The 19138-nt window shown below is 38.8% G+C and overlaps 1 protein-coding gene across 2 annotated transcripts in view; it reads left to right on the forward strand.

Annotated features, from left to right (window-relative positions):
• The first annotated feature begins 4929 nt into the window (after nucleotides 1-4929).
• gnaz (guanine nucleotide binding protein (G protein), alpha z polypeptide) overlaps nucleotides 4930-19138 on the forward strand; it is a 29097-nt gene continuing 14888 nt past the window's right edge. For both annotated transcript variants that reach the window (XM_041969374.1, XM_041969375.1), the window contains exon 1: nucleotides 4930-5212. The gene's annotated coding sequence lies outside the window, so the exon portion shown is untranslated. The remainder of the gene's footprint in view (nucleotides 5213-19138) is intronic.

The raw sequence follows: 19138 nt of genomic DNA on the forward strand, positions 1-19138 counted from the left end.
CCTCCCAACATCTTACAGCAGCATCAGACTGTAAAATCTTAACACTTTTTGTAGTCAAGAATATTTACAGTAAACATGATAATAAAGAATCGCATTTACAAAACTGTATCCAGTTCCTAAAAGCTAGAAGCATCTTCCCGCAACCCCACATATGGTCCAGGAACATTTAACTAGTGTTCAGACTCTGGGGGAGCCTTTAGCTAAACACCCTGGATAATACACAAGAGATGTGGCAAAACCAATTTCAGTTCATATTTCTAGTTTCCCCACAAATCTTTCCCAACCCCAAATCTCATAAACAAATATTTTATTCACAATAGCACATAGAAAATATCTTGAAAGGAAGCATTAAAAATAATACGTTATCTAAAATGTGAGGGCAGCAACACATCTCAAAGTTTGGACATGGCCATGTTCACATCTTTGAAGCATCACATAAAGTTCTATCAACAGTCTGGAAATGGCTGGAACTGAGATCAGTTGCTGGACCTTTGGGATGGGAAATGTCTCATTTTGTGTTAGCTGTCCTGTGTCAGCTTTGTCATATATATATTTTTTTTTGCCCCAAATGCTTTCTATTGGTGAAAAGTCTAGACTGCAGACAGACCAGTTCAACACTCTTTTGCCAAAAGTGATAAATATTCTATCAACTGCTGTACCTGTAGCTGTCTCATCTGTATATTTTGGTACAAATTTCTGATTTGGAGGGGGGGGGGGGGGGTGCTTTAACATTGTGGTCCTCAAAAGTGTGTCTTTCATCCTTAAGATGCAGGAACACAGCTGAGTCCTGGCCTGGTGAGTTGGCTGTCCTGTGTTGATGCATCCATTTGTAGATGGACTGCTGTTTGGTTTGTAGAGCTCACTGCAGGCTCCACTGCTCTGATCTGCATACACAAGGTTGATTTTTGCTTTGAACCAGTTTATGTCTGATGGTGTGGCTGGGTGAAAAAAAAAAACAAACAAACAAACAAAACAAAAAAAAAGTGGCGCTTCTGGGTCTTGAAAGCAGTCTTGTAAACCCAGTCCAGTTGACTTGACTCCACCCAAATAGGATATTATGACTGAAATGAATGAAAACCTTCACAGATAAATTTCTCTATCCGTTTTCAATCAAATAAATCCTAACTAATTCTTTCACTCTCAGAGGTTAAGCATTTGCATTTAACATAAAACAATATATTTACTGTAACTTATTTACCCCAAATTTTCAAATTCATCTTTAGTTAAAATGAAAAATGCAGGACACCACTTCTTAACGGTGTGGTAGTATGTTAGCTTGACCACTAGGTGTCAGCATTATCTATGTAAACAAACTAGATTCATAGCATGTCCTGTCAGAGAACTATTCCTACAAATATTTGGATTCATTACATGAAATCATATTTCCATTTAGAGATTTCTCATCATCTTTATTTTGAACAATGTATTCACTGTTATTTGGTGCTGTGATGTAACATCTTAATGAACCGGACCACTGTGACCTTATCAGAAAAACAATTTTCCATCTATCGTAACTGGTTTGAAAATAGAGTTCTTTGTAACAAGTAAGCTGATCATATATCTCATATAAGATGCTGCACATCCTGTACAGACTGACAATGCTAAATGCTCCATTTCACAGGCTGATTTAAAGCACCTGATTACACTTCTGTACCGATTAAATGGGGAGTCAGAGCACTCTGTGTGTATTGTTGTGGATCTCCAGAGATCTCCAACCTCCAGGTCATGTGGTAGTGAGAAGGCAACATCTTTATGTACCATTTCTGTTGGTTGTATACTTTGTGAATTAAAAATGTTTTCACTTATAATACTTACATGCACTTGCGTGGGCAAAGTCATGATAAATTATTTAATAATTCCTTTACCTCAAAGCATTTATTCTAAGTCAATACGTTTTTCTTTTTTTTTTTTTTTTACCTCCATCAAACCTCTAGTAAAACGAGTGGGTTTGTTCAAGTAACTGGAATGTTGTGATCAAAGATTTTCTCAGGTTGGATGCTATTTTGAGCATCTTTTTTTTTTTTTTTTTTTTTTTTGACTAGCTTACTTTTTTTGTGCCAGAAGGTATTTTGTGATCAGTCTCCCAATCAGGCAGGTAATATCGCATGCCTTGGTCATGCATTGCAAAACTGGAGCAATAATAACACAGCATGGATGCTCTGAGGTGTTCTCCTGGCCAAAGCAGAAGAGACTTTCACATCTAAAAACTAAACTTAGAGAAAGGTGGATATAAACAGAGTCAAGTCACAATGCCAATATTTGCTAAATTTAAAATAAAAGGGACACTGAGTCTGTATTTGGCAATTGAGACAGGAGCTCTGCAGTTCCCTCTCCCTTTGCTCTCAAGCAGAGTCCAAGGGTGAACGGCTGTTTGAAGCTCTCCCCTTGGGCTCCAGGGTTCTGTGGGATCCGGGTGTGCTGACACTGTTAGCACGCGTGATATGAGAGTATGATCAAAGCTGGCTCATTCTGCCTGACCGATTTCCACAGGATTAAGGATTAGGAAGCCGGGAAGCTGGGAGAGGCACAGAGACAATCCGGGCGAGACAAAAAGGGATAGTGAGGGTTATGGAGAGTGAAAAGGATAGAGAAATGTTCTAGAGGACAGGGACATCTTGAGTAATAAAAAACATGTGCATGCTATGTAATTTGCTAAATAAATGAATATCTACACTGATAAATCCAGCAAAATGAATATCATAATTCTAAACAGGATTTTTCAGTGAAATGTATCTTTTAGGGACTGGTTTTGCAGACATTAATTCAGCTTCGGCTTTCCTGGACACACTCTGTCACTAGCCAGCATCTCCCAGCAGACAGGGCTGTGCTGCAGTGCATCAAGTGTTCAGTCTGACATGTAGTTAGAGGACACACTTTGCTGTGCATTATTAGTGAAATTTCTAAATCAGTTCTAAAAATCACAGGCAACCGACAAGGAACTGTTTAATGGTGGTGATTTTGGTGCTCATTTGTCAGACTATCACTGCAGGATTTTTACAAAGAGAAGTGGGAGTCACCAGGATGTTCAAATTTTGTGTAAATGTCATTATGGAATGAAGACAGTTTTGTCTGTGCTCATCACATGGAACAAAATATGTTAACTTTTTAACTGAAGGACTGAAGGGATCAATTATCAAGAAAGCACCTATTTAAATAAAAAAAATATTTAAATGAGTCATAACTGCGACGGCAACCAATACCTCAACAGCCACAGCCAATAATATAAAATATTCCATGCACATTCAGTCATTCTGTAGTCCCCCCAAAAAGTCTGTGATTGTTTATGGCTTCAGAGTCTGAGTCAAAACGTATCAGGAGTTCAGTGGATAATGGCTTGTAAAATTAGAGAAGACTAAAATTAAAGTTAACGAATCATTTTTACCAAACAGCCGAGAAGTTTTGAGAACATTTCAAGTGGTAAACTGGTTTTAAAATGTAGCATATCGGCATCCCCTGATCTCATTAGGAACATGTTTAGTTGTTGTATTTTTATTGCTGTCAGCCATCACCAACCACTGGAGGGGGGCATTTGACATTTGAAGGAGATTTTTAACAACTTTGGAGCCTAAGTACAAACACTTACCAAGTTTAGAGTGTCAGCAAAACATAGGCTTGTAGGAGAGGCTATCCAACATGTTGTGTTGTCAGAGCAGGTCCTTTATTTGTATGTGTATTGTCTTTGTATGAGACGAGTCCAAAGAAATACTGTCCCAGATGGGGACAGCTTTGGTGTGGAGGGTTTTGTGGCATCTGCTAAATTTGTGTGGCTTTTAGTAATGTAGTTTGTCTTTTTTTTCCATGCACACACCTGGCTGCTTAAAAAGAGGAGTGGATGTGGAGGTTGAAGCTTGTTACAGATATACGCTGAATAAAGTATTAGGATAAATGGTAAAAAAAAACGGAAGTTCAAGGAAAAATAATGGGGACAATACACCACCTGCTATCCAGATTAAAATGCCCAGATGAAAGGTCACACAGAGGCAAGTTGTTCAGCCCAACCAGATGTGTGTTTGCTCTGGCCTTTAGCCGATTAATTATCTCATAGTTTATGACACTGGGGTTGGTGTTCAGGCAATTGCATTACACCACACACCCAGTGCAACCTGATCTGGGGATTTTTTCCTGTTGAAAAGTGTGTGTTTGGGGATGTGTGTATTATAAATAAGGGAGGCGTCTCTTAACACACTGGTGGCATGGGTAATGACAGAGTAATCATGCTCCAGCAGTGTGATCATTATGTTCTTGCATCAATTCTGTGTGGCTGCAATTCAGTTCTGCATTTTTTTTCTCCTCTTCCTTTCTTTCTTTTTCAGTTTTTTTTTTCTGTTCCCAGAGATTAACTACAAGAGGAATAAACACAAGAAAGGAACCACCCATTCACACCCCGTGGCATGCTGCCTTATTTGCCCAAGCCTCTATCAATTCCTGGTCATAGCCAATAGCCATAAAGGAAGTGGTCCCACTGTCACAGAAACAGTTGGCACGGAAACAGCACATTACACCATCGTCCAATCCCCCTCCCATTCCTTTGTCGTCATTTCTCCCCTCCCTTCCTTTCCTCCTCTGCCCGGTCCCCTCCTCCTCCTCCCTCTCTCCCTATCTTGTATGTTTTTTCAGTCATCAATGAAATCACAACCAATCCTGTTGCTGGCCTCTTAGCAAGCACATTACACCCCCAAGGAACACATCTACTTGCTGTTTTACCTCAATTCTAAGCAGCAGGGCTCAAATTCCTTAACAACCAATGTATATTCAATAACATGAAACAAAGATACTCTGGATGCTGCAGCCATCAAAGCCTGTTTTCTCCCTTTCTTTCTGTTACTCTCATGATTTAATCCTGACCATTTCCCCCCTTCTCTCTATCCCTGCTGACTCCTCCCTCCATTTCTACCCTGCACTCCCTCTCTCTGCCTCTCAGTCTCTGACACACTCAAACACACGCACACATATATACACACCCTCCACCCCCATCGCTGCAGTGTCTCAACTGCCTTGGAGCAAAAAAGAGAGAATATAGAACACAGACGTTAATAAGACAGAGGAAGAGGGCCGCTGAAAGACAGAGAGATGTACGTGTTAGATCCTATGAAAATGAGGACGATATGAAGATGAAGCGGCAGGACTAAAGGTGGATTGCACAGAGCCCTTCTCTTCCTGCAAGGGCTTGTCTGCAGTATCCTTTGTACATGGATGCTGGCTTGTGAACACGGTAAGCTTGGCTATGCTTACTGAGCTTTATTTATTTTATTTTTTTTAGGGTGGCTTGCCTTTTAGCCTGCAAGAAGAGATTTCAGTGTAGCCATTCTGTGGATGCTGACTGATAAAATGGGGAAGGTGATGTTCAGAGATGGCACCAAAGCAGGCAGGCAGCCTGTCCAATCCCCTCCTCCACCCTGTTAGCTCGGTGCCAACAGACGCTGCTATCTTATGCTTACAATTTGACTCATCATTTCCCTGGAGCATCCTTGATTCTTATAGAATGCTTTTATCTGAATGCGGTGCATAGTTTGTATAATTACTGTATGTAGGACAAATGAAGGATGCTTCAAAGATGTGTGTGTGTGTGTATATATATATATATACATATATATATATATATATATATATATATATATATATATATATATATATATATGTGTGTGTGTGTGTGTGTGTGTGTGTGTGTGTGTCTGTGTGGATAGGTCTGTGCTCCTTCCAGGCCATAAGCTGTAGAAAGAGGGGAAAATAAGAGAGTGAAACCGCCATCACATACGATCAGGTGCTGAGCTTTACTACTGGCTTTAAATGTGGATGTGCAGTGGGAGGTGTACAAATCCTGTGGAGTTTGGCTCTGCAGGCACTGAGAATAGCTGGGAAATTTTGGCCCAGAACATTGTAGGATTTGCCTGTGCAGCTATTCAACGAAGTAAATTTACATCAATTAATAATCTCCATCTTGAAGTGAGATTTATTTGGTTTATTTGTGTCTAGCTGTTTATGTCTGTTTATGAGTGTATTGCGAATCCTGACAATGAGAGGATGAAACTGGGTAGAGCAGACTGTGTTCAATACTCAGTAGCCAAAAAAGAGCAATTGTGACATTTTTTGCTTCTACAATTTTTCCTATTATCAGGAGCTTCAGTGTGTTTTACTGTCAGTGGAGGTTTGGGTGTATTGTGTGCCATCAGAGGAGCATGTGTATTTGTGCCAACATTGTATGTTTATGTTACATGCTTGAGAGAAGGAGAAAAGGGAAGAGCTAGTGTAGGGAGCAGTTATGGGGCTGGGGGGGGGGGTTAACAGTAGGGAGGCAGATGGGGCAGAGGGGCGGAGGTTGATGCAGCAGGGAGCAAGAGGGAGAAAGAAGGAAAGAGAAGATTTGGCACAGATTGGATGGATGAGCAGGGAGGGGGGTGGACGGTGATAATTTCACGGTGGTGGAAAGACAGCGCAATTCTGAGCATGTGACACAGAAAGAATGCTGGATGAGTCTGTGATAGTTCCACCAGCAGCAGCAGAAGCTTACCGAGGCCCTGATATATCTCTTAATCAAAAGAAATCCCTTCAAACTCTTCATTACTGAGTTCCACTGAGTCAGAAATTATACACTGGTATGTTTGCCCTTTTTAGTGCTACCTGATTGGGGTTTGTGAGAAACACAAAAACTGGGCAGGAATTTAAACCCTATGCAACTGAATTTACTGATCTGATTAAAAGCACATGCAGCTCACTTTTGGCTGAAATGTTCTTTTAATAAATTACACAACACATGCATTTTTTAAGTAGGACGTACCTGAAGCTATTGTAAAGCAAAGTGGTGTTATCATCTTTTATGGGAGATTAATTTCATTAAGGTGTTAAAGACATCTTTGTTGTGATTCAAGATTGTAACCAAATTTTTCTGATGCCTCCCAGTCATGCAGTTATGTGAAGATGTTGCCACATCCGTTACTGGAAGAAAACACAAATCTTTGAGCTGGAATCAGAACTAGCTGCACAAAAATAAGCCAAGCATGCAAACAATATTTTATAAGGCAAGACAGTATCTCATTGTGTCCTTGATGTTGTAGTCCAGTGGTGACCTCTCTCTCCTCTCGGTATATCTCACTGCTGTCTCAGTGACTGGTTGGTAATCATGAGAAGACAAAACAAGGTCACATTCACTGAAGCACAAAAGCTCTAATCTGCCCTGCAAGCTGCACTGACATCTTCATATCAGCTAGAAAGTGCTGTGTTTGTCTCTGCAACATTTAAAAACAACAACATGTCATCAATGACATTAACTTTAAAACGATTAATGACTTGGTCCAATGTGAAATGTAAAGGCTAATCACATGCTTTAGTAATAGCATCACCAAGTTTCAGATGCACACACGCTCACAAACTGCTAGGAAAAAAAAAGTAATCACACCCTGATATTTTGAATATAGTGTTGAAAGACGTGACTTAGTAGTTTTATGAAGACAAACAAACCAACAAAATCAGCACAGAGCACTCCACACAAATTACGCTTTGACCAATTCATGCTCTTTTTGTTAGATTCACAGGATGCAGTATGGTGCAACTCAAGAGGCTTTTATTCACATAAAAATAGGAGAAGTAGTGTGGTAAACCCTATGCTGAGCTGACCTCCTTCCACCTCTTTTGTTACTTGCTACATCAATTCCACTGGGTGACATAATGGCAGGGGACAGCAGGGACAGCCTTGGTTTTAAAGTGACAGTGGCTGTTGAGGTAGCAGTTCATGCTCAGAGGATTCCAATAGCACTGGACGGTGCTGCTGGTTCAAACCTTGTAGGTGAGCACACCAGCAACTTGGACAATTAAACTCAGCTCTATTACAGTTAAGTGCCGAGGGGGCCGAGTGTAGTTCCCTCTGCAGCCTACTTAATAAAATAATTAATCTAAGGGGTGACAAATTTAAAGGAAGAAGTAGAATTATCACATAGGTCTTTTGCTTTTTGTAATAGTAGTTGAACAGGAATCAAAATTAGAATTAAGTTTGAACACCACACAGAGGCTGCTAAATATGATGACAACAGAGGAAATATATGTCCATAAGATTCATGTTCTCAGTCTTTATGTTCTGACAGGGACCTGCTCTAGTTCAGCTGGCTCAGCGTTAGTGTTTGTTTTGGGTCTTTAACCTCAACCAGGTACTGGGACAAAGTGTCATCTCCACACAGACATGTTTTGGCAGCCATTTCTTTTAGACAGGTGCACATGTAGCCAGAACTAATAAATTACTTAACAGTGAGACATCAGGGATGAGGGCTATCAGTGGAATTGAACCAAATCTTAGGGTGGGGGGTTGTCTGAATGAGTGAGGATTAAACTATCTTTCAGTGTTACATAAAACAACATGGGCTCAACTCAGCCCTCTCTCTCTCTTTGCCTTGCTTTCTAATCTTTACTGGTAGTCACATACAGGGGCCTGTCTGTTTTCCTGAGGCCAGCGAGTGAGAGGGCCTTACTTCCAGCACTCAAATCTGAGTGATGAGAGGGCAGAGCGGAGGGGACTAATAACAGAGCAACTTTGTGTTCTATTGCACACACATAACAGTGGTCATATGACAACAAGGAGGTGGTGGAGAGGGAGGGGGATGATGAGGGAGTGCTGCAGCCCACTACACTGGTTAGGGTTGTTGTGCAGAAAGACGTAAAAAGGCGTGTGATTATGCCTCTATGCGTGGATGCACATACAGCCTGTATTGCCTTCTGACATTATTATACAATTGTGATGAGGGGATGCAGATTTGCTTTTCCAGGAAAATACCTGAAAATGGCATGAGGTCAGTTGTGTTTCTTAGTGACCTTAACAGTCCAGTAGTATGGACTAGCAGAGCTAGACAAAATAAAACTGGTTAAAGACACAAATACACAAGATAAGTTCATAATTTGCTGCAACATCTATGTAGAAGCACCTAGTTCTACATGGGGAATATTTTACTTGTAATAATTTGAGCAGCTTTGTCACTTATTGTTCTAACAGACCTCATCTAATAAAGCTCACTGGATGGGTTAATAGCTGTTGTGCTGCACTTTGAGAAATACTTCTTTTCCTGTTCCCGTTATCAAATCATCTACGGCCGATAATGTCTGTGGGGTGTAGGCTGCAAGTGTCTGTTACCCACAATTTCCTTCTGACGCAGAAAGCATTTGTCTTATCTGTCAAGACATAAATGAATATGACACTGAAGCTGAAGTGAGCATTTGGATGTAGATAAGAATGTAACTTGCTTTGATCTACTTAAAGTTGTATATTGGGGGGGAAAAAAAATCTGTATATAGATTATACGTTTGTTAATCACACATGGACAGGAAATGTATAACAGACATGTGCGCTCACTTTTCCACTTTGTGCCATCTTATCCCTTCACATCAGACAGCCTGTCCATATCTCAGCCTGTGCACAAACATGCCATTGTCATCGCTGGCTGGCCTTGTGACTCAGTGTGACCTGTTGTATTGGAGAGGGGGGAACACAGCCATTGAGATCAGGAGTATTAAACAGAGCATTATCACAAAAAAGCATCTAGCACACAGAGAGCTCACCCCCAGCCCATCCTCACCCTTTAAACAACCCACTGTTTTGGGGGAGTAGAGAGAGGAGAACACTGCCTGTCATTGTTTTTTGCCATAATGAATGAATGGTGTCCTCACATGTATACAGTATGAAGGCATCTTTCTCTGAAGTCAGCATTCAGGACATGTCAGAAATCGCAAACACAATGTGCTGAACAAACAATTGGCAAGAGCTAAATTGAAAGTTTTTTTATGGAACATTTTCCCAACACCTAGACACTCAGACTAGTCTAGTTAGGCGTTGCCTTGTAAAGACATCCCACCCAGTTAGTGACAAGCTATTTGTTGACTCTTTGCCCCTCTGCTAAAATGGGATTTTACTGCTTAAACATGGATAACTAACCATCTTTGATCAGCTTTAATAACATAAGTTAGTAGTTTTCACTATATCAATACATTATCCATGACAGATTGTGTGTAAAATGGAACGTCAAGTTTAAATATGGATTGGAGTAGTATGGAAAGGCTAATTCAGAGGCAGTTCCTTATGGATAAAATGGTAAATAGAAAGCAGTTCAAACTGTTGAATGGAGCTGAAGATCATTCTGCCTGCGACCTATATCTCAAATGATTCTGACGTAGAGTGAGGCGACCACAAAGCTCTGACTCATCACACAGAAGCAGGCCTTCTGGGTTGCAATACTTTATTTTGTTTCTCTGAGGGCTACACAGAAAATCATCCGTTTTGGTTAATTACCATCAAAAAGGCTCAGTTCTTTTGTTTTTTTTTTTTTTTTTTTTTTTTTTTTTTTGCACTGCTCTATATATGACCTGTGCTAAGAAATGCCATTGTGGTGACATTGATCTATGGTTCTGCAGCTCACTGAATGAAATTGACTGCTTGTTGTCCCACATTCCAAAACAGTGCAGCTGAAGAAGATTCAGCCTACATACTGCCCTGCAGATTCCCACCCATGCCTAAAATTTGCCACTTCCTTCCCTTTTATGAGAGAACCCAGCCAGCATGTCCATGTGGGGCCCACAAGGGTTAAATATGGGCTATGTGAGTACTGAGAGGGCATGGGCTTGAACTGGGTAAATTTTGCAGGTCCCATGTGGTTACACGTGAATATGTGAAGCCTAGCTGAAACCCATTCAGCACCAACTTGAATCCCATATGAACAAACACAGGTGATACCACTGTGGTAACAAACCCGCTTGGGACCCTCATCTGCAGCCCAAATTTAACCCACATGGACATGCTGGTTGGGAAGGATGTGGCTTTTACAAGCAATATGACATCTAATGAGAATGGAAATATACTAAACAATATATATTGCAGACATTTTGATTTACCCATTAAGAGTGGTGAAATGATTTTAAGAGCTAAAGATCATCAATACCAAGGAAGTAGCCAGTTTCTATCTTTACAGAAAGTCCTATTGTATATCAGCTGGAAACCTTCCCAAACTGGTAAAGTCTCCAGAACTGTTTCCAGTAGCTCTTGCATAATGGATTTAAGATTCCTTGCAGAGCCGCAACATAACGTAGTTGGGGTAAGTGGAAGAAACAAAGAAGACAGTCTAATTCAATAATGTACACAAGAGACAAATTAAGATTGGGTTACAAAATGGATTGAAGAGCTCTAAGCTGATTTTGCAATATAGTAAACTATAAGATCTCTACCCCCTTCTCTCCAGTTGAAATAACTATTTCTTTTTTGAGGGGGGGTGTTGTGGATCTTGTAGTTATGTAAAATAATGTGCATCTTACATAGGTGCTGCTGGTTCAAATCATGATAAAACTATTAAATTCGATTTTATTTTCTAATAGTTCAACCTGCACAAATTGGTCAGTATTTACACAAACAGCTATTGAAACTGTAATATCTCAACACACATTATAAAACTTGCAGTAAGCCTTTTTTTTATTATCAAATATGGTTTTGTGCATTTGGATACAGTTTCAGCTATATGGTCAATTTCTGCATCATTCTTTATCATATTACAGATCTAACACATTCTCCTCACATAGATTTTTTTTTTCCCATGTGAGTTTCTTGGCATCTGAAGCCGGAGTAGCTAAAAGGCAGTTTGAGCTTCAAAGACTTGATTTGAGTCATGTGTAGCCCATCAACCACAAGGATGCTGTGGTCCAAAGTATTTAGCATAGTACTGCAATGACTGAGACCTCATGCTTTCAATTCAAGCTTCTTTTTTTCCCAGCAAAGATTTTTTTTTAAATAAAAAGCTTTTTTGTGTAGAAAGTTTTAAGCTGTGGAAAAATATTTAAGGTTTGAGTGTTTTAGTGAAAAGACAGGAGCTGCTAGAACATGTCTGTGTTTGATTAAATATTCAAATATTGCCTGTGCAGAGAACCTCAAGACTATAATTGGTTTGTCACTGATCAACCATGCAGCAGTAAAATCTATTAATATTAAATATTTGACTCTTTTGTAGGTGACACACTGCAAGAATGGCTGCTGGTATAAAAAATAAGTGCTGTTCATTTGTTTCCTGTTTTTGCAGCTCTATTTCTCATAGTGTTTCAATTGGCAACATTACCAGAGAATTCTTCGACCCTTTTAAGGAAATGCTAACGTCCATGGAAATTTCTCCAAACCTTGTGTGCAGTGCTGATGCTCTGCTGTGGTTTAATAACATCAGCACTGCTCCTGATGATGGTCACAAACCTCTGAACGTCATCCTGGCCCTCCACCTAAACACTTAGAAGCCTCATTTGTAGTATGTCACCTCAGATCCACTTCAGGACACTTTTTAAACTAATTTAGTTGATTTAATCATAATACACCTTAACATTCATAGTGTTTTTTTTATGTTAGCACTCAGCTTGCCTTTCTCTTGGCACATTTCAAATAACTGCACTGCGCAGAAAAGATGGCAACAATCATGTTTATCTGAAAGAGGATTAGTTGACTCAAACACACACTTGTCAGATTTTCTGTCGTCATTAGGGAAAGAAAGCTGTCGAAAGCTTTCTTTTTAAACTTTAACCATCTCTACCATCACCAGCTTGTCAATTTAAACCTGTCACCTCATTCCATACCATATTCCAGCATCCTTGATATTGAAGTGGTTCTATAATCTGTTGAAGACCATGATTGCAGAGGACATGTCCATTCATCATCTCACATTTTCTCACTAATGCATTGCCTCTGTGGTATTATATAAATTATTAACATCCCTCCAGAGGAGCTTCTTGTCTTTCTGTTTGGCTGGACAACTTATTGTCCCAAGAATCTCACAAGGCTGTCCCCTCATCTGCTGTTTCCTAAGTACTTTTGGAATAAACACACTTGGGGGGTTTTATACAACTCTGACGACTCTAAATGAAAAACTGAAAAATTGCATACGGTTGTTTCTGACAGCTGCCACGAAGCTCATAAATATCTGACACTGCCAGCTGCACAGATTTAGGGATTAGCCAGTTTCTGATTGTAAAAATCACTCTAGGAGGACATTGTATATGAACAATGACCAGGTAGCCTTGTCTTTTACTAAAACCCTGTTTTTGCCAGACAGCTGGTGTAAAGCCATTTAAAAGCTGGAAGCAGGTTAAAACAGCTGCCTTTGGACTGGAGAGCATAAGCACTGTGCAGCTGATTATAAGGCATGTGAGCTGCTTTTTTCCTATGTGCATTTACTGTATGCTAGTTTGCTAGAGGGACTCTAGCTGCTTGAATGCCTCTTTAAATAATGCCAACATCTATTAGTAAGACAGAAATAAAATAACATTTTTATATTATATAATGTTTTTGACTCAATTCAAGGTTTGTTAAAAAAATGAAACGTCAGTGATGGTGACTAATACAGCTTAGGCGACTTGCTAACCCAGGAGGTATATAGATATGAATTTCTTTAATATGATCAAGTTTTTGCATTTTCTCAGCACCAAGATGTTCTGGATAGATTAAACTGGACATGTATATGCCTTTCAGAGTGATCTCAGAGCCATGCAATCGTGGCTGTCACTTTCCCAACCTAGGGGAAAGCCCCAGGCTGCAGCGTAAACATTCTTTGCCTGCTTATCTGTGATGAATAGAATGTTTTCTTGCCATAGTTAATTTTGATGTAAATGGATACTCTCTATATGCTTGATAAATGGGGACATGTGATTGCCTGCTGGTCGTCTGCTCGAGATAGCAGTTTTAATCAACGGGCTGATGCTGTGAAGTGCAGCTTTGTTCCTGCTGCCTGTCTGCAGCAGGTTTGATCATACTACTCACCCGATCCCTCCTGAAATGCAAGCCTGTTGACCACAGCGTTGATACACACACACACACCTGCACATCTCATTCATAAACCATTACAAGATAACTAATATGTGCCTTTTACGTCTCTCCAAACATCACGCCCTTTTACTTTTCATTCAGAAAGTTGAAATGTTTTATTTTTCAACCGTTAAGAAACAGCAAAGTACACATCTGGCTACATCTGTCAGTTTCATCATTACACAGCAATGTCCATTTCATTCTCCTGGTTATTTAATGAGTGGTCTTATTAACTTAAATCACATGTCTTTAGTTGTGGGCCTTATTTCCCACCCATTTATTTATACACAAAGTTATGCTTAGTTAATTGTTACCATTTGTACAGTGATCACTATTTAATGACACTAAATAATTAATTATTCAAGCATTTGCTTTCTCATCTTCTCTACTGTTAAGAAAAAATCTGTTTAAAGATGTAAGCGCTTGGATGTGATGTGCTTGGATGTGTCTTAGCTTTACTGTAAGATTCCCATGTTTGCATGTGCAATAAAATATCTGTCTATAGTATAATGCATTTAACCTGTAATTTATTTCATGTCTTAACAATAATATTTCACCTCTAATGGATTAAAATCACCACTCAGTCTGATGTGATTGACTCTAATATTAATAGCTTTTCTGCAGGCTTAACAACAGTAGCATGAAAGTGGAGTAGGTTACACAACAAAAAAAAACCGATGTGTCTACATGTACTCAGCTTTAATAGAGGGTGTGATTGTAATTATTTGCATCACGGTAAATTAATAATTGTAAGTAAGCAGCAGGGAGAGTGATCAGGGGGGAGCTGCTGGGTTGTGCGCAGCAGGAGCTGCAAAGGAAAGGCAGGGGAGCAATGGGGCTCTGTCTCATGATGACTATCAAATTTCTGATGCATTGAGATGCTGACCTCCTTGTGTGGCCCCCATGGCTCTGCCTTCACTCATTACTCCACCCCCACTCCGTTTCCTTGTAACAGTCTTCTATTAGAACGTAGCGTGATAGACAGCATTGTGCAGTAATTTCAGGGATTAAAAGAAATTCAAGGAGGATTTACTAATGTAGTAATATAACTTGACTCTGCATTTGAGTTGGTTATTGTACAATATGACTTGACTTTAGATATATGGTTGCTGTAATGCTGCCAAGTTCCTTAAAAGATGGCTCTATTATATTATTGTTCAATAGTCAAGAACAGAAATATATCAAGCCTAATTAAAATCCTTGCACAACGCTGCTGTTTTAGATAAACTTTTATTAAATGAAGAAAAAGCACATTCCCATGTTTTTATATCATCTTTCTCTCAAGATATCTCTGCAGATTATTCCATGTTTCAGGTGCAATGATGTTCCCCAAAATCTTTCAAAGTCTGGAGTTCTTTTCTGTATAGAAAGGATGCAACAAGTCCTCCAGCTGACACGGAAGTATTAGATGATTATGCCTTTAATAATGGCATCGTGTAAAGTACCACTTCAGCAAGTGGGAAGAAGGAAAATGAGTCATATCAGTGTTTCCACATCGCAGCAGACATTAGTTTCAAGTTTGTCATTAAGAAGAAAAAGAGTCCTCATGTGGAAGAGAGGAGTGGATGGCACAGTTACCCATAGCAACAGTTGGCTTTGTTGTGAAATTAAGACCAACATAAGCTGTAACAATATCACTTTTCAAAGAGTTATCCAAACGCCATGTCTGAATTGAGCTAATCACAGTGCACATCATATGTAACTCTGACATACAAATATTCACATAAAATGGGCCTCATTCACCAATCGTTATCACAAGTTTGTTCTTAAGTCCTACTTAGAAACTATTTACGAAGATTGTTGCATTCATACAAATCTTCGTTTCTTGGTTTTGCTCTTAGCTAAGAACAAATCCTATAAAGGAGTACTCTTACAAATATTTGAGTGTAGATAAATTGGAAACAAAGATAGGATTTAATTCTACTGCTGGTCTTCCTAACACCATTGGTGCAATAGACTGCAAACGTACTCATAAAAGCACCCTTGTCAAATCAGTTTCCTCAACTGTAAGAATATCACTCCATAAATGTCCAAGTCACCCGTGACTCCCAGATCCACATGCAGAATGTGGTCTTTAATTAATAAATTTACCACATTGTTGTCTTTTTATTGTAATGATTCGTTTTATGAGGAAAAACAAGGTTGTGCCTGACCTGGAGGTTTCATCAGCTTCTGGTGAAAACTGCATTAAATTTGAACATTAGAGTAAAAACAAAACCCCCAACAGTGCATAAACCTGGTGCTGCTCCGCTGTTTACTTACAGTGAAGCGCTGCTTTTGGTCATGGCCAGACTTTCTTTTTCTTTCTTGTAGATGAGTGGTCATTTTGGGGAATTTTGCCCCCTAGCGAGCAGATGTTGTAACTGTGAGACCAAACCAAAAGAAGATGAAAAACTGTTCTGAATTCTCTGCTTCATCGAACCAATTAATCAAACAGATAATATTTTGTTCTATTAACAAATTTCAGATATCCAGGTTTTTATCCTTGAGTGTTTTACTCCAATTTTTCTTGATACAATTTGAGTACAAGTATTATTAAATATTATAAAACAATGTCCTTGCTCTGATGGCATAATACATCTACAGCAATCATCAAGCAAGATGTAAAAAAAAAAAAGAAAAAAAAGTGGAAATGCAAGTGCTGCATATTTTAAAAACAGCCAACTGGAATGATGTCACACACACAGCTTTAATGTGTTTCACAGGCTCTCAAAATCAGTGATGTGCATTAACCAGTTTGGCTGGCTATGCCATTTTGAGAGGGTAGTGAGGTGCCTGAGGCCATTAAACAATGCTCCCTACTCTGTGCTGTGATGCTTTGTTAGGGCTTTGTTCTGCTCTGTTTGCCCTCTCTGTATTTTGAACAGTGGACCCTCACTGGCCACCTTCTGAGAAATGACAAATGCAGGGTATAGTTTCAGCAGAAAAACTAGGCCGCACAAAGATTCCAAATTTGTCAGTCAGCCAACAGCATATAGAAACTTTCAGTGTGCATCTACTATATTTATTACATAGTCCCCACAGGAATTCACTGCTCCACATTTATTACATACTAAAAGACAAAATAATATTTAATTTCAAGTTGCTGAACCTGTATGAATTCAGCATTTGTTTCATTAAAGTCTAACTGATTCAAATATTTCCAGAAATCCCTTCATTCATCTTTGGATCACACTGCAGAATTTGCTGGATAACAAAACAGATGTCTAGTCAGGGAGCTGCAGCTTTAGAGCTGTGTGAAAGCATGACAGGTACCTGCCGGCTTGAGCTTCTTATTTTCCCTGGTAATAGTAAATACGCATTTTAGCTGCTGTAGTTCAACCGGTTAGTACGATGCCACAAGGACACATGATAATTTTGTTTATTCAGTCACTCTCCTTTCAAACTGGATTTGTGGTTTTAATTCTACTACTAACTGTAAATGTGACCTTGATAGTACAAATAAGGAGTCTATGTGTGAGTGTTTTACACGACTAGGCATGGTTAGTTAATATCTATGCTGTGTCTATAGCAACACAGGACTGCAGATGGTAGGTGCTGTAGTGTGGGACTGTTTGGAGAAGAAATTTGAAGAGTAAGTGTACACAGAATATGGCTGAATTGTAAGCATGCAGGTTGGTATGCACTTCCTTCTGTTAGATGAAAGCAGATATTACGTTAGATATCTTTGGTCTCTTAATTATTGTTTCAATATATCAGTTCTATTTATTTGTCTTCCTTCCTAGAAAAAGAAAGGAGGATCAATGTCAGTGTTACATCTGTATGTTGACTTTTAAACTAGAATAAAAGCAATTAGCTTAGCTTAGCATAAATAAATAGCATAAATACTCTGTAGCCACTCTGCGTCACTCCTTGTTTTGTGGTCGACTGTCTTGGTTTTTTGGGTTTGACATATAGGCTGTCACATTTTTTTTAATTTTTATTCTATTTTATTATTAATTAATTTATTTTTAACCAGACATGACAATCTGGGTGGACAGAGTGAGGACGAGAGGATACTTGACACTCTAATTTGGAAAGTCTTTACAGTGGTTATAATTTAAGGGCAAATGAAGGGTAGTTTCTCATTTCAGATTTTTCTCATTAGCACGCATTAAAGATACACCACATGTACTGTGTCCTACTTATGTAGTGAGGGAATTTGTGAACTCAGAACTTCAAAACATTTGTACTTACAAGGATGTATATACCACAAGAGACAAAAGGGGTTCATATGAACACTCATGAATATCTAGGTACGTAGTGTGCTGCAAGTAATAAAAGAGTTGTGTGACTTACGTCAGTGGTGATATGACTATACCCACAATAACTGTCATATTTAAAAAGGCAATATTTGTGTTGTGTAATAATACGTGTATGATTATATTGTGACTGATCATCTCTCTTTTGACACTGCACTGATGCTGTCAGGCGATTGTGCACTGAAGATCTTCCATTTGTCAGGTCCTTTGGACAGATTTTCACTGTTCATTAATTGTAATCAATATTTGTGTCTAGTTATAGTTACACAACTCCCTCTCCACGTCCCTACACTCATTTAAATTTTTTAGAAATTTGCCAAAAGAGATAACATTCACAACAAAGATAAACTTGACTGATGGAAATATTATGACGATATATTATTCTATTAATTTGAATAAAATCTACATTGCGACAGTGAACATACTTCACTCAAAACGAAAACTGTAAATTAGATGTGTAGGATTTTAGATACAGATTTTAGACTGTTTTTTTTTTTGTTGTTGTTGTTTTAGATTTTAACTTAGACCTGTGGGCATGTAAATAATCACAAAATTAAATCTAAGACATCAAATGGCATCAGGAAGAAGATGTTAACATCAAGAGAAAAAAATGTCCACATAATCTTATATTAAGGCCTAGTTATTGACATAATTTAGGGTAGAATGCTATTTTCAGATTGCTTATTGGATAGATTAATGTCAAAGTGCAACGTATGAGTTTATTTTTTCTTTTTCTTCTGTATTTCTTATAGCTGAGCTTCTACAAATGTTGCTACAAAAACATAAAAAGTAAGAAGCCAATTACAGTTCTTCATAATATTAACTCATTCATTGACTTTAAATGTATAAAAAAGCAACATTTTTCCATCTATTCTTATGCACTTAGAACACTAACATGAATTCTAAGGGGAAAATAATATGTTTGCGACCCTTTAACGGATATTCGTGTTATGCCTCTGTTGATGTAGCCACACAACAATGACAATTACCGCAGGTGCATTGCGTCTCTCCATCTCTTTAATAAGTATGTCTTAATGAGGCCATGAGGAACATTAATGAAAAGGTGACATGTGGCTATATGAGTGAATGCTTTAACAGA

This window comes from Melanotaenia boesemani, chromosome 19 (assembly GCF_017639745.1).
Source record: "Melanotaenia boesemani isolate fMelBoe1 chromosome 19, fMelBoe1.pri, whole genome shotgun sequence".
NCBI lineage: Eukaryota > Metazoa > Chordata > Actinopteri > Atheriniformes > Melanotaeniidae > Melanotaenia > Melanotaenia boesemani.